This window comes from Arachis hypogaea, chromosome 12, assembly GCF_003086295.3.
Source record: "Arachis hypogaea cultivar Tifrunner chromosome 12, arahy.Tifrunner.gnm2.J5K5, whole genome shotgun sequence".
Lineage (NCBI taxonomy): Eukaryota > Viridiplantae > Streptophyta > Magnoliopsida > Fabales > Fabaceae > Arachis > Arachis hypogaea.
Window position 1 is genome coordinate 45,756,934 of NC_092047.1, and position 6,017 is coordinate 45,762,950.

Consider the following 6,017-nt stretch of genomic DNA (forward strand, 5'->3'; position numbering starts at 1 on the left):
GATTTGTGCCATTAGCGCGAGGGCAGCCTCGTGGTCGCGCAACTCTCTGTTTTAAATGCATTTTGCCAAAAATCTGGGTGACGCGGTCGCGTGGTTGACGCGATCGCGTGAATGGCCTTTCTTTTAAAAATGACGCGGACGCATGGGGCACGCGTTCGCGTGGTAGGGCTGGTGCTTCTAGCATCATTCCAGCCCAGCTCCATCATAACTTTCTGCCATACACCTCTTTACGTTGATTTTGCACGACCACGCGTTCGCGTCGGTGACGCGGACGCGTCGGAGGTATTTTTCCCACATGACGCGGACGCGTCAGCGATGCAGTCGCATGGATCAATTTGTGCCAAAGGCGTGCCTCCAGCCACGCTCTCGCGTGACTCTCTGTTCAATTCTCTTTTCTTCAAAACGCACTGGTGACGCGGACGCGTCGGCAACGCTGTCGCGTCGCGTGCGATTTTTTTTTATGCAAAATGCAGAATGCAGTGTGCAGATGCTGATGCAGATGTTATGAATAATTCGAGGTTCAATAAAATAAAATAAAACTCAAAAACTAACAAAATAGACTAAAATTAAAACTGAAAAAGGGACGATCATACCATGGTGGGTTGTCTCCCACCTAGCACTTTTAGTTAAAGTCCTTAAGTTGGACATTTGGTAAGCTCCCTGTTAAGGTGGCTTGTGCTTGTATTCATCCAAAAATCTCCACAAATGTTTAGAATTCCAGTAGCCTCCGGGATCCCAAACTAGGCGCAGAAAGCCTTCAAGTAAGTTAAAGCAAGTGACAAGGCCCCAAGAGTGTTGATTGCCAGAATGAATTCCGGGGAAATCTTACTTTTGCACCCGTCTTCTTATTGATCATTATGAATCCATCAGGGTAGCAAGCAATCTGAATTCTCACTAAAGCGGCCAAACAACTTCCTAGACCCATTCAATTGAGCTTTACACTAACCCTTGCATTGACAACTCCAACCACAAACCATCTTCCTCCTACTCTTAATGCCACAAAGAGCTCTAAGTTGACCATCCGTCTCCAGTAGCCCATATTCAAGTGGAATTAGAAAGCTAAGGGATATGAATTTTACCCACTTGAATGTTGTGCAGGATGATGGCAACTTAGGGGGAGGTATTTCTAACGAATTTGCAAGCTCCACTCCCTTGTGCTCTTCTCTGACAACTTCCACCTCTTTGCAAGTTTCTTCAATATCAACCTCTTCCTCTTGGTAGCTTTCTTCCAATTCAATCGCTTCTTCATTGCTCACCAAAGGCATGGGAGGCTGTGCTTCTTCTTCTTTAATCTCCATCTCTTGATCAACCTCTTCAAACTCTTTAGCCATGATATGCCTTGGAGGTTGTACACCCTCCTCAACATCAAATGCAACCGTCTTGGAAGGAGGCTCTATGTCTTGACTTTCCCATGGAGGTTCAGCATCTCCTAAATCTTCAACCATTTTTCCTCTGCAACTATTATGGCTTCCTCTACTTGTTCCAATACAAAGCCATGTTCTTCATTGTCCACCAAAGTTTCTAGTGTCTCCTTCATGCTACGCTCTTCTTTTGATTCTCCACATGTAGCCATGGGAGTACTTTGAGTGCTCAGATGTTGAGAAGCTAATTGATTTATTAACTCGCCTAAGGCAGCCGCAAAATTTAGCACAATCTTATTCATCATTTTTTACCCTTGAAGAATAACACTAAGGGCGTTGTTATCCAATGGAGGTTGAGGTGGATAGGAGGGTTCATTATTTTGGAGAAAGGGTTCATAATAGGAAGGTGGTTCTTCTTGATAAGGATATGGAGATGGTGAATATTGAGGTGGTGGTTCTGGGTGTGGTTCATATGGTGGTTAGTGTGGTGGATAAGGATTAGGGTCATATGGAGGTGAATGGTTGTAGGTGGCTTGTGAGTATGGTAGTTCAAAGCTGTGTTGAGGAGGTGGTTTATAGGCGTATGATGGGGCTTGTCGGTAATTACAAGGGGGTCCACCATAACTATTGTCTCGACATGCATTGGTAAATGGTCGTTGTCCATGGTAGTTTGGAAGGTGTTGTTGCCTAAAAGGTTGATCAGATACTGGTGGCTCCATCCGTATCTGATTGTTCTGACCTTAATGCATGTTCTTGTTATAGCTTCCATTCCTTACAACAGCATTAGAACCAAACTTAAAGCGATGGGGGTGAGAACTCATAATAACAAATAAAAATTAAAAACGAAAATAAAAACAATTTTAAATTAAAAGGTTATTGTAATTTAAATTTTGAAATTTGAATTTTAAATTTTGAATTTTAAAATTTGAAATTTTGAATTTTAAATTTTTGAAATTTGAATTTTGAAATTTGATTTTTTGAAATAAGATAAGATAATATTTTGAAAAAGATATGATTTTTGAAAAGGATTTGAATTTTGAAATTTAAAATTAAGATAAGATAAGATAAAAGTTTTAAAATCAAAATCTGAATTTTTTTATGCAAATTTTGAAAATTCAATTAAAATAAAGAGAAAAGATATTTTTGAATTAAATGAGGAAAGAGAAAAACAATAAAATGACACCAAACTTAAAATTTTTAGAACAAAACGAAGAAAACAAATAAGAACAACTTGAAGGTCAAGATGAACACCAAGAACAAATTTTTGAAAAATTTTTAATAACTAAATAAAAACCAATAACCTCTTAATTTACAAAAAAAAAAAACAAAAATAAAAACAAAAATAAAAACAAGTAAACAAGCAAAAAGCAAATATTTACAATAACCAATAATAAGGCACACCTTTGCAATTCTCCGGCAACGGCGCCATTTTGACGATCGGTTTTTCTATCGGCAAAGAAACATAAAAATATGATCGCGTTGTAAGTATAGCTTCTAAACCAACAGAAAATCCTTTCGCACAAATGTTTTGGTTGTCACAAGTAACAAACCCCTTTTAAAATTGATAACCGAAGTATTTAAACCTCGGGTCGTCTTCTCAAGGAACTGCAGGGAGGTGTTCTTATTATTGGTTATGAGTTTTGTAAATTAGGGATTTTGAAAGTAAGGAACAGGTAATTTAGATGACAAGTAAAATAAATTAGCAATAATAAAATCTCTTGGCAAGGTATAAGAACTGAAAGCCCTATCCTATTTATCCTTATCAATTGTGATGAGAATTGGATTTTTTTCTCCCACTTTGTTAACCTCTAACTATGAAGGTAAATCAAGTGGACTAATTAGCTTGATCCTCAAGTCCTAGTCAATCCCTGTGGGAAGACTAGCTTTAGAGCGATCTAGATCAATTAGTAATCTGCCAATTTCAACCACTGCTTTATTTGATAACTCAAGCGTCACCAATTACTTAACCAGAGCCAAAAGGGAAGAGAATCTACTCGAATGAAAATAATTTGGATAAATCGAAAGCATTCATAGCATAAATAAAAAAATCTTATAACTGAAATACCTCAAATTATATTAAATGGAATATTCAAATCTAACATGGAAAAGTTTATAAATTAAATTGGAAAAATAAATAAAAGGAACATTGAACCTAGAGCTCAGAAGAAATTGTAAGTTGAAATAATAAAGAATCCTAAATCCTTTAAGAGGAATCCTAATCCTAAATCCTAAGAGAGAGGAGAGAGCCTCTCTCTCTCTAAAACTACATCTAAATTATGAAAGGTGAATTATGAGCTGATGATCATGAATGAATGGATTCCCCCACCTTATAGCCTCTAATCTGTGTTTTCTGGGCCGAAAACTGGGTCGAAAATAGCCCAGAAATCGCCCCCAGCGATTTCTGTTACGTTCAGGCCGCCACAAAGTGACGCGGAGGGTGTCGTCCACGCGTTTGCGTGGATTGCGTTTCTGCCAGGTCATGCGTCCGCATGTTCCACACATTCGTGTCGTCCGGTGTTGCGAAAGCTATGGCAAATTATATATCAAATCAAAGCCCTGGACGTTAGCTTTCCAACGCAATTAGAACCGCATCATTTGGACCTCTGTAGCTCAAGTTATGACCGTTTGAGTGCGAAGAGGTCAGGCTGAACAGCTTAGCAATTTCTTCAACTTCTTGTATTCCTTCCACTTTTGCATGCTTTCTTTCCATCCTCTGAGTCATTCCTGCCCTATAAACTCTGAAATCACTTAACACACATATCAAGGCATCGAATGGTAATAAGAGCGGATTAATATTAGCAAATATAAGTCCAAAGAAGCATGTTTTCAATCATAGCACAAAATCAGGAAGAAAAAAGTAAAACCATGCAAATAGTATGAATAAGTGGGTAAAGAGTTGATGAAAACCACTCAATTAAGCATAAGATAAACCATAAAATAGTGGTTTATCGGATCCCAATCCACAAGTCCTAGCCAACTCTATTAATGGAAGGCTTAGAGTTAGTGGAAACCAAATCAACTAACAATCCTAACACAATGTGGAATGGACACCACAACTCAAGTTCACCCAATCACCCAAATTCCCAACCAAGAGTGTGAAAAACTAAGCAAAAACTAAGCCAAGCATTTTATCAAACACTTGGTGTGCATGAAAATAGAATCAAATTAAAATGCAATGAAAATAAATTCTAAAGATACCAAAAGTAAGAAAATAACAATAACAATTAAAAGTAGCAACAATTAACATGAAAACATAAATTGCATTAATTGAAAGTAAAATTAACAAGAGTATCCATAAACATAAAAGTGACAAAATTGAGAAATTAACAAGATAAACTAAGGAAATTAAGGCAATAGAACAAAGAAAGGTAGAAGAAATTAGATGAAAAGAAGAATTAAAAAGAGAAATTACAAAGAAATTAAGCTAAGAAACTCTAATTCTAGAGAGAAGGGAGAGCTTCTCTCTCTTGAAAATGACCTACATGATGCTAAAAGTCCCAAAACTGGGCTATGGAGGCCTAGAAATCGCCCTCAGCAATTTGCATTAAGTGAGTCACGTGCTGGGACTTGTGCGTACGCACAGACGTGTGGGTACGCACACTTGCTGATCTTTCACTTGTGTGTACGCACAGGATGTTATGCGTACACACACATGGCTTTATGGTTCTTGTGCGTACGCATAGTAGGTTGTGTGTACGCACACTCCACTATATGCTTCTCCTTTGTTTTCTTCATGTTTTCTCCCTATTGCATGCTTCTCCTCCACTCTTATCAAGCCATTCCTACCTCTTACACCTGAAATCACTCATCAAAAGCATCAAGGCATCAAATAGAATGAAAGTGGAATAAAATTGATCAAAATAAACACAAAATAGCATGTTTTCACAATTAAGCTCAATTTAGGGAGAAACACAAAAGTATGCTATTTTAGTGATTAAGTGTGATTTTATGTGATGAAATCCACTCAAATCAATCCAAAATTTATCGTCAAATATGGATTTATCACTCGACTTCTGGACCCTCAAATTATTTTGAACTTGTTTTATATGAAAATTGGGTTTGTGAAGTTTACAAGGAGACGATGTGTTTTCTAAGATTGACTTGCGATCCGAGTATCATCAGATAAGGATTAGAGGTGAAGACATTTCGAAAACTACTTTTAGAACGTGTTATGGTCACTACGAGTACATAGTAATGTCTTTCGGGTTAACCAATGCTCCAGCAATATTCATGGACTACATGAAGATAATTTTTTGTCCGTATCTGGATAAGTTTGTTGTCGTCTTCATTGATGACATTCTTATTTACTCTAAGACTGAAGAAGAGCATGCAGATCACTTGCGGATTCTGCTACAAAACTTGAAGGAAAGAAAACTGTACGCCAAGTTATCTAAATGCGAGTTTTGGAAGAGTGAGGTGAAGTTTCTTGATCACGTAGTGAGCAAGCAAGGAATAGCTGTGGATCCTGCTAAAGTTGAGGTGGTAATGAATATGGGGCAACCAGCTTCTGTGATAGAGATTAAAAGTTTTCTAGGTTTGGCGGGTTATTACTGGAGGTTTGATGAGCGGATAATTTATACGCTTTTTGGCATTGTTTTTAGGTAGTTTTTAGTATATTTTAGTTAATTTTTATGATATTTTTATTAGTTTTTAAAT